The following is an 11,776-nucleotide window of genomic DNA, read 5'->3' as shown; positions in this document are numbered from 1 at the left end:
CCTCCTACGTCGATGCCTCGATCACCAACAAGTTGAGAAAGCCTTGAATGACTGTCATAGCGAGGCATACGGCATCCATCTGTCATAAATGGCCACCGCCCAAAATATCCTTCCCGCTGGTTATTTTTGGCCCACCCTCTTCCACGATTGCATAAAAGTAGTCAAAAATGTGATAATGCCAAATATACGCTCATAAGGCATGAGAACCACCTACCCCCTTACATCTAGTCATAGTGGTCGGCCCCTTCTATAAATGGGGTATCGACTTTATGACCTGTAACCCCCCATCATCCGGAAATGACAAATACGTTGTAGTTGTTGTGGACTATTTTACCAAATGGTCAGAAGCAATGCCCACATATAATAACATCGCTAAAACCGCCTCATAGTTTTTCTTCAACCATGTCATAACACAGTTCAGTGTTCCCAAATAACTGGTGTCAGATCATGGTAAACATGTCGAAAACTAAATCTTTCAAGATTTGTCCCAACACCTTGGTTTCTCTCACGAGTTTTCATTTCCATACTACCCCTAGTCCAATGAGCAAGTACAAGCCATCAACATGGTCCTCAAAACCATGTTATAGGGTATGGTGAACACTCACAATATTAATTGTAACCATATGGTTTTCTCTACCCTGTGGGCATACCGCACCGCAGTTAAAGCATCCACAGGGTTCACACCCTTCCAACTCGTATATGAATAGAAGCAGTACTTCCCATCGAGTGTGAGATCCCCACTTTGCACTCAGCCATCAAGCTTTTAGAAGACACCAAACCTTTGGAACAGAGGTTGGTGTAGCTAGACCTGGTAAACGAACATGAACGAGAATCCCTTCAAAACAATGAAGCCCAAAAAAATAGGATCAAGGCCTCATTCGATCGCAACATCACCCCTCATACATTCATCGAGGGAGAGTTAGTCCTCCACTATGATGTCACCCAAGAAAAAATAGGATCGGGAAATTTTGAAACTCTTTGGAAGGTCCCATACATCATCAAGCGTTGCCTCCATAACTGGACATACATACTATCAGAGCCAGATGGGACTTGCATAAAAAATCTCATCAATGGTCTCTACCTCAAAATAGTTCATCCATTAAATTCTAGAGTAAACATGTATGGACAATGACTTATGTTTTATGATGATCACCTCATCATGGATTTATTCTAAACAAACAATTCTCTCATCAATGTCAACAGAGGGATCTTTCACCATCTTATCACCACAGGTTCACTGACGGTGCATATCGATGGTCACAAAATCTCATTGTTGCAACATGGGCCATATACTCTCATGACTGGATACCTCATCTATTTAATGGACTTTGTATCGAGTCAACCACCAAAAATCAAGAAAAATATGATGTCATCATAGGCCTCTTGGTCGATGCCCACCACCTAGGTATCTATCACCTGCATGTATTCCTTGATTCCAAGCTTGTGGTATTGCAGTTAAACATGACTTTTCAAATTTGTGATCCATGTTTTTTTCGGAAATGTCTGCATGCACAAAGTTTAGCTAGATATTTTTATCAAATCACATTTACACAAATACCAAGAGATCAAAATCATATAGTTGATCACATCGTTAATCAAATCGTAGATTGGCATGCATCACATATATATAACCATCAAGATATATAAAACATCAACACAAGATACATCTAGAAACATAAATGTAGAAATACACCAAAATTATAAACACATGTATCACATCATCAAAGTCACCAAAAAATGATCTCGTATATACATAAAAAAATATACGAGTACAAAAATCATTGGCCCATGACCAGGAAGAATAAGTCAACAAAATATAGGGAGCATCCTCATAAATTGGTGCTTGCCCTGGTACATACATCATCTCGTCAAAAAACAAAAACAACTAGCAAGTCTACCTAGGGCCCTAGAGGCCCAATCTCCGCATCCAGAGCGAAAATAGGACCATTTGTAGTTGTAGCCATGGAAATACAGCACAAAATCGATCGATGTGCCCACTCTAGGGATATCGTTGTCTCCACAACAACCACTTCCAGGTTGGCCCATCCATCAATAGCAACCCTCTAATCAGGGACTCTACTCGCCCCCAAGAATCACGGTAACCCTATAAATCTACCTCAGTAGTTGTTAATCACGCCTCTACATCCTCAACACACACGAGAAATCTATCTGCATCCACCGCCCCCTCTCTGGAGGGCCCACCAATCTCAAATAGGTGTCGTTGCATCGATCACTCTACACCACCCCGGGGAATAGTCGATGGCATCCCCACCATCGATCTCTATGGAATAGGGGCATCCCCTGCAACACCCATGTGCCTCGAGTCATGGCCTACCAGATAGGCTATTGAAAGCCCCCGCAGCCCCGCACCTACAAGTAAACAAAGCATAATGTAAACATCATCGTAAAGTAATTATATAAAAATAAAATAAAAATAAAAAAAAACCATGAAAGCACACATATGTATACAAGTGTGGAAATAAAAAATATATATATTTGTTGGTCCCCAGGCAGCACCTGGAGGAATCCCCATATCTAGATCTCCCTGGAAATTGATGCCATGATACAGAAAGTCCAGGATCAACTGAGGGTTTGCATTAAACCAACCCTCTACCATGGAATTATAGTAGCGCCCCACCACTCCACCACCAGCTCTCGGCATCGCCCCTCCCTAGTCACACATGCGCGGGTCCCGAGTAGCCCTCCTCGGTACTGCAAGAATCAAGTGAAGCATGACCACCCACTCATAGTACATGCTACAGAGCACACTCCCATAACAGAAGCTCTTCAAGGTCTCATGTTGTACCTGTGTGAGCTAGGACAACATCCCCTGATGCATTAGTCTATCCCAATCAAAGAAATGTCATGCCTACAGTTGCTACAATACTGATATGTGGGGCCCCAAACACTAGTTAGGAGACGCCCCACCAGTCTAATGATCATAGCCATCATTGCTCGCTCGGCTAAGTCCAAAACGACTACAATCCTAATGTAACCCTCATCATAAGGGTTAGGACCACAGTGACCCTCACCCTCTAACTCAGCCCAATGATGAATATCCACATGCCCAACTGGAAGTGGATAGGGACACCTCCCCACGTGACATCAAACCCGTAAAAAAATAGATATCGGTCTGAAGCAATATCAGGAGGTCGGTAAGTCAGATGATTGTCATCTGATAGTTTTCATCCCAGCATCGAACTAGAAAGCACATGAACCTATCCTGCCACCTCATCAGGGGGTTTTGAAGAAAATTCAGAAGCCCCCACTGAACTAGTAGTTGACTCGCTACCCCACTAAACTAGTAGTTGACTCGTTGCCCCACTGAACTAGCAATTGACTCATTGCGGGATCCTATGCCACGAAATCCCTGAGCATCACCAAGTCTCTCTTGCACCAAATCATCCTGCCACCCAGGATTCCACATATCAAAAAATAACCCCCCCCCCCCCAAGTTCTCAAAAAATAAAAAGAGGCAAAAAATAGGAATTTTGCCCCACCGCGCAACTGTTTTGAAAACAGGAGTGTACCCAACACACGAACTGCCTGGTAAGTTCCAACAAACCCTATAAGTGTTCACCACAGGATTACCTCTCTCAGACATGTGATGTGTGCATCTGAGTAGGCACTTTGCACAAGGTCACCATGTAAAACCCAGAGGGTTGCGTTGCGACCACGCAACTCATGATGAATCGCCCATGTGGCCATGCCATGTCAACCCTTAAAGATCATACAGGGCACCTCTATATTACCTCCCTAACCTAGAAACTACCAAATTCACAAAGGCTAGGGCGCAAGCTCTTACATGGATCTCTCTGCATGTATCTTGGGTAATCAAGCTGACCGCAACAGCAAGAAAAGCTCCATGGATGCTCTCTGACCTCCACAGCTCAACAATGCAAATGAGTGATATTTGGGCCCCTTTCCCTATCTATCACCCTTTTAACCATATTTTTGGGTCCATTACAGAATCCTAGGATGTCCATTAACAAAACTAAAAGAGACACAAGGACTAGTACCACTCCATCTTCATCTTGGAGCTCTCCATTCCGATAAATACAAAAATCAGTTTTTGGCCTGTCGCACACTCAAAAACATGTCAGGTACTTCTCCAGCTCTCTAAATCCATAACATTCATTATATATGTATGTATTCAATAATGCTTTACTTTAGTTTTTTGTTGTATCCATTGCAGGAACATCACACATGGTCGACGTCAACCAACAGCTCAACAAGCAAATAATAGAGCTAGTATCATTCTCCACTCAACATGATAGGCTTCCTCCTAAATATTTTCATATCCTAACATAATTTCTCAAAAATTCACCATAAGGTCCATCATCTTGATCATGTTTATCACCATCTCATCCTTTCATATGATAAACATTCATGTTGCTCGATAGAACCCCCCTTCATGGCTCCCTTCATCTTTGTAGACCCCTCTCCACCAAAATGAGCCATGACCACTCACTCCATCCTAAGAACCATCTCACGTGCATATCTTGAATTTTAGCATCATTATGCTACATTCATTACGCATACACCCCATTTCTCGGGCCCTCTCACAAATACTATACGGATGCACCTCTACATCCTACATTTGGCCTATCATTCATCCATATTGCATATCCCATTTGTATCATTTCACTCGCCTCACCAACCTAACACAAAGACCAACCAATGGGGCCCCCACCCTTAGCAGATAGACCACACCTCTATAAAGATTATCGTCATCATGGGGCACCCGTCTTCGTGGTTGTACATCCAAACCACGCCCCTATTCTTTTGGCAAGTGTACAAAGATTTTTTCAAAAAATAAATAAAATAATAATATCCCATCCACATTTGATTTTTACAATTCGTGGCCTTTACCATTGATATTCATTCAAGGGGTTTTTCTTTGCTCATATCTGCAACAAGCTATCCTCTCTCTCAAAAAAAGTTGATCAAATTCTCCATCAAAAATGAAAACGTGGTGTATTTCGGCGATACAGTTCCTTCTAACCTCATACATCATGGGGAAAATGTTAACATCAAAAAATCATACACCTGTTAGTATAATCTAGAGGACAATAAAAGTGTCCATCAGAATGCACAGGTGGACATTTTCTAGCCAAATACATTATGAAGTTAAAAAAATCAAAGTTCTCCTAAGGTCCAAATTTTATAAAGGAAAAAAAATTAAGGTCGTGCGTATATTTCTTCGATAAATGCCCACGCTTGGCATAACCTCCAAAATTCATTCAGTTGCAAAAAAGGATGACTCAGCAATCTGGGACCACTTTACACACTTCGAACCAATTCTCTGACATGAGTTCAGTCTAGTATAGTCAAATTTGAGTCACCTTGGAGATATGCAACCCTAAATGGAATCCTATTTTCCTATGCATGTGCCTTTTTCATACATGTACCAAGAGATGGAAGAAGGATTAAAAAAACTCTATATAAACAATCCATGGGAGAACCAAAATATGAGACATTGTTATGCTGGCCAAATTATTGTTTGAGAAAACCACCATTCCATTGTTGAAGCCAAAGAAGTGAAGAGCATTAGCATGTTGGTCATATTGCTTCTAAGCAACTCATCATCTTAGTGAATGAAGAGGAATCCACCCTTGGAGATTCTTCACACTTCTTAGAGAGAGAGGAGGAACTTGCAAAGAGATTGAGGAAAGAAACACCCTTACTGAGGATTTTTTAGCCCCGTAGCTCAAATAATTCTCTTCAAGTGTCTAAGATTCTATCTATTGTATTCAACCTCTACCACTAGCAATCAATAAAGGGAGATTTTTCCATATATTTTGATTTGTTTGCTCCATTTGAGCATTGTTTTGTTTATGTACCTCTTTGTTTATTTTATGTTTATGTATGCATTATTTCCACTATTTACAATGTTGTGTTTATTTAATTATGTCCACTAACATCACCAATTTTTACTATGATCCTTTGCAGGGAACAATCCTCTACTAAGGGGGTGTCTTTTGGTACACTTGTGCTCCGAAAACACTATAACAGTGGTATAAGGAAAATCCCAAGGGTTGGAGGTGGATATGATTTTCTCCAAGAAGCCCTCAATAGGTGGGTGGAGACAATAAATTCCTCAAGGGATGGTGAAGGAATTCTGAGGCATCCAAGCTCGGTTTGGTTTTGTGATATCAGGACCGGTTTAGGCGAGATAGTAGTGTGAGGGTGGAGGTGGTTTAACCTCTGGATTCCCTTTGGTTGTTTATGGATTGGTTTATCCCATGAGATCCCACATTCATGCTTGGAATATAGCACGGGGGTGATTTTCTGAAAGAAAGATTTAGTTCAGCCCAATCTATTTTTGGGTGGTACGAAGAATTCCCTGAATTGGTTGGCTTTCTCCTATGTTAATAAGAGCTAAGTTCCTCTTTTATTTCATGAGTAAATGTACTTGTTATTATGTGGCTTTAATGGATATTCTATCATTGTTATTTATCTGGTTATATGTTGGTTATAATCATGGCTCTATCATGTTTGATTGGTTAATGAATGCATGACCTAATAGATGTTATTTCAACTATCATGAGAGGTCATTAGTCCTTCTTGGTAAACATCAGATAAGTTTCAGATCTCTATGTTCATATATGATGCATTCATGACCTGTAGATATTATGTTCTCAATATGATTGATGGAATGATTGTCATGGTTAAACCGGGATAGGTCAATTATTTTATTAAGTTTTATGTTAGAGCCTTTGCCTCTATGGTATTTATCATTTATGGAGTTTCATTAAGTTCTGGGCAGAGGTCTGGATCCTAGCCCTGAAAAAGTGGCTCAAATCCCCGAGTTCCCTAGCACGGGACTGAGTGAAAAATATTGCAGTCACTGGAAAACATGTTTGTGGGAGCAACTAGAGGGTTATATTCGCTTGGAGGCCTTTCCATGGGAGCAACTGGGGGTCTAGTTCACTGAAAAAGAAAGTTAACTCGGGGACTGGGCACCTGGAGTGGTTGGTTAGCTCTTGGTGGTCCTATAGCACCTGGTGGAAGTCAGCAAGGTCTTGTTTTATTAGTTCCATTTCCTTAAGTTTATCTAGGAGGTTGAGTCATGTCATAGTAACCCTCATCTCATGTTTACCCCTGGCAATATGGTGAAAGCGGGTAAGTATTGGAGGAGGCGCATTACAAAAGTTATCACAATTGCTTGGGTCTGTTCGTAAAATGCATTTTACCAATGGGGAGGTCACATGTTTAAGTCCTACTAATGGGTCTTGAATCCTGAATGCTTAACATTAGGAATTAAACCCAATAATGAGGCCCAATTAGACTCCCCCTTGTTTTGTGTGGAATAATCCTCAAGGTTCATAGTCTGGCATTCACTCAATGGGCTTTAATTTTTTGTTAGAATTTCTTATTTATGCTTTTTAGTTGTTGTCTTATGATTTTGTGTTTATTTATTGTATCAAAATAAATAATCTAACTTATTTAGAATAAATTTGTGTTCAAGATAAACTATGACTACAATAAATGAAACTATTTGAAATTATGAATCCATAAAAAAAATCCACTTGGAAGTTTTCAAATCAAATAGGATCCACAAAGAAAATAATTAATAATATAAATGAATGAAATTAACTATGAGACATGCAAAAGTATTTTTACAGTATCTCAATTACTAATATCAATAACCCTTCACCCCCCAGGGGAGATCACTTTACAAGCTCATGAAAATTTAAAATAAATGTGAATAAAATGTCTCATGTTCAAATCCTTGGTTCCTTACCTGTGGTCGTGTATTAGGGGATGAGAGATCACTTTGGAAGCTTGTGAAAATTTAAAGTAAATGTGAGTACAATGTCTCATGTTCAAATCATTGGTTCCTTACCTGTGGCCATGTATTAGGGGACACAATTCACCTAAGGGTTTATACTAGTAATGTTCAGAATCAACCCCATATCACACAAGTATGAGACCAACCTAGTTGTTGATTCCTCTAGACCGAAAAATAAAATTCTTAATAATCATCCACTGAATATTCTAAATATCAATTCAAGAATTAAGAGTCATCCTAATTGTGTTCAAAATCGTTATTAGAAATACTTAAGATATTAAATTTCTTGCAAAACAATCCACAACACAAGAAACATGACATAGTGATTGAATAAACAAAACTCCCTTGGATTTTGAAGAGCTTATGAATTAAGCTTTCAAATAATTCTATGCTACAATGCTCCAGAATTTCTCCAAAATGCAATACCTCTTACAAGAGGTCGATGCCTCTATTTATTTAAGTTTCAATAACTAAAATACTAAAGTTTATAATAATACAAAACTAAAAGGTTAAAAACAAAATTTACATGTCGTCATGACACATGTGAACTAGGCAACTCAGTGGCTGCATGCTCGCAATCATAGGCAACTCATTGTGCAAACAATTTCTTGCATAAGGATTATATAATAATGCATGTTGGTCCACATGAAAACTCAGGGTTTTCTTCTTCTTATTGAAGTGTTGGAAGTGATTTTCTATTTTAGGAAATAATCACTCCATCATGTTTATTGATTTGATTTCAGGTATAAAAAATATTTGCATGTGGCCACATTCTACTAGAGATGTACCCTTAATGTCAAGTTTGTATCTATGCATGATTTGTAGGCATTTTGACATCATTTCTTAAAAATTTTAAACCCTTTGGGTGGACCAAAAATTAGCAAACGAAAATAATTCATAACTTGATTAAATTTATTTCAAAATTCGAGGTACATGGACTATTTTTCCTTCATTTTTTTCCTCAATTTAGTGGCCAATCTCACCTAGTACTAGACTACCCCATTCTAGCTATGATTTTATATGATATCATGAACTTTTGGTCCTCTAACCATTTGAATTTATTTGATATACTCAATTTGATCTTGCAATTTCACACCCTTCTTTCTCCATTTCAAAACCTCTTTATGTGTCATGGATAACTATAGAGTTTCCTCTTGAATATTTGTTATCCTTTTTAGAAATGTCTTTTTAACTTGTTCATGCCTAGCATATTCCTCTAAAATATCACTCACATAATTAGATATAGCCTCTGGGGATTCCTTATAGTTTTAATGAAATTGATGTATGAGGGATGTCAGTTCCATTCTCATATCCTCTAGTTTTTTTCCTCTGCCCTATCTTTGTTAATGGTAACATGTGAAACAACTACTCTGGAAGACAATAATTCAGTTACGTTGGTCATCCTGGAATCCAATAGAAATTATTCAAACATACATATTTGTTGACAGTGCTGGAAATTCGTCAACCAAAGGGATCTCCCCAATATGAAGTCCCAAATAGACCTCACACTGTTTGGTGTAGGAGTCTCATTTGATATAAAGTCTCGGTTTCCATATACTTAGAGATATGTCTTGGCTCTAGTTGTCATCACAGGAGAGTGATACAGTGGTCTCTTCAAACAACAAGGTAAGTGTGCTTGGTGAGTGTGAAATGTAACTGTGTAAAGGTTCTCTTACTGTAAAAGGGGGAGAGAATTCAGCCTCTAACTGAGAGGTAATAGTACCACCCAGGAAGAGACACACATGAACCAGGAATGCTCTATCTAGCATCTAGAGAATAGTCCATAGTAGACACGGCAATCGTTAAAACTAAAGTACAAGGGAAGATCCATCCACCATCCACTGAAATAGTCCACAATGGATGTGACGGTCGTTATAACCAATAAGCAAGGAAGTTTTGTCTAGTATCCTGTTGAGTAGTCCATAAGGATGAGACAACAGTGATAACAAATGCAACACATTCCCAACAAAGTAAGTACTAAAACAACCAAAATAGTTCAACTATCTTAGTACATTTGAAACAAACATGAGTTAATTCATGTCGAAAGAATAGTCTTACAAACATCCACAATACATGCATGGAAATGTTTTGGCCTGAACATGCTTTTGTATTAAGAAAAAGTTCCCATACACATACTTACATCATACATCACTAGCCCCAGTAGTGGGACAATGGAGCCACTTCTCACACCTCAAAGAACTGACTAAAAACTCTTTATGATTCCTAGGATGATCCAAGGTGAAAATTACTTTGGTCATACAATGAGGGGGGTATATATAACCAAGGGTGATGCTTGACCCTTGTGACTCTTCGACTACCCTCATGAATATTCAACTTCCTATGAATTTTCAATTGACATGACTCTTCATATTCATGTGTGTCCATTGGACTTCCAATTTACATTACATTAGATTTACATTAGACATGGGTCATAGTAGTGATATGGCCTTTGACAACTCATGAAACAACTTGACATGACACTGCTGACATGGACTAGCTTGTTGAGGTGGCAATGTCAAGTTGATGTTGTTGTTGAGTAATAGATGTGTTATTGGATATGCTTTCTCTTCTCCTCTACATAGCTTGATTATGCGGGGTCTTCAGTGATCTTTGGTATTGAAAGGTGGTTGCATGCATGTGTTCCCTTTGCTTGTACTTGATAATCTTCTTTGTCCATCTAGATGTAAGTGAGTCTTCTAGCATCTATGCTCCTTCTTATCCTTCTTCATCATATCTCGATGATTTAACAGTGTACCTGTTCCTACAATTCACTCATGATGGGACCACATCAAATCTAAAAACTCCCTAGTCTAATATGATGCATTGTTATCCATGGACTAAGCTCAGGACAGGTGACAGGCTAGGAAAGAGGACCAAGTAACTTTTACTTCACAGTTACAAGTGATAGGGAGGGACACTGATCACTAAGACTCTGCAGAGCACAACTTAATCTTGGTTTAGGAACTCCTGAGCATAGTCTTCACTGCTGGGAAAAATTAAGTAGATTCCACTGGGAGACAGGATTGCATAGTTGAGACAGTCAGTGGTTGTTGCAATATGGGACCCTGGGAGGAAGCTATACAAATTTTTCAGAGGCAAGGCAGGACCAGGTAGCAGAAAGGCATGGGAGGACATGTCTGCGTAGTTCTAGTGATCAATGAGTCCCAGCTGAGGGAGGAAACTGGGGGACACTTATACACAGTTTTTGGGGGCAAGGAAGGCTAGGTTCTCTGCACATTATGGGGTTCCATTAGGCAAGGGAGGAAGCTTGATGACTAATCTTGTGAAATGTGTAGTTCAGGTCATGCTAGGAAAAGCTACTGTGCAATTCTGGGGATGAAGGAAATTTGCTCATCTCTGGAATTGTGCAGTGAAACTTCCTTGGGGGACAGTGACTGCGCACTGTGTAGTTCCATGTAGCAGGGTTGATACTGTGTAGTGCGCAGCTCAGTCGAGGTCCAGTGAAAGTGAGTTGCCCAGTCAGGAGGATTTTCTGAAAAATGGTTGTGTGGGAGGCAAGTGAACTTGTGAGGAACTTGAAATTGTGATCACACACTTAATATACTTCGATGACACGATAACATAGACCACTGGAACAACAAGATAAAACATTACCCTCTGTGAGACTGTCTAGAATAAAAACCGACAAGTGTGACACTTGAGATAGACTTTAGGACGACCATGATGACACTTATGCAACAGTGCTTAAAAATTTTTGTATGAGTGCGACAAGTGTTTACATGGCTAGGACAACTCGTATACATAAATACAAATCTTCGAGGTCACCAGAAAGGCTTGCAAACATGACATAACAACCAAACATACCAGAAGACGACAATTGATCCAACAAGCAAAAGGGAGCAAGACACTTAGATGAAACACATGGAATGACTTTCAGTGCTTGCAACCATGCATGTCATTGAAGACATAATGATATGACAATTATAAGAGGTCTTTCATGCTACACTATTAGGTTTATTT

This window comes from Pinus tabuliformis, chromosome J (assembly GCF_031772625.1).
Source record: "Pinus tabuliformis cultivar Carrire ecotype Pingquan chromosome J, CPIR1, whole genome shotgun sequence".
NCBI classification, from domain to species: domain Eukaryota; kingdom Viridiplantae; phylum Streptophyta; class Pinopsida; order Pinales; family Pinaceae; genus Pinus; species Pinus tabuliformis.
Note: the sequence above shows the minus strand (reverse complement) of the source record.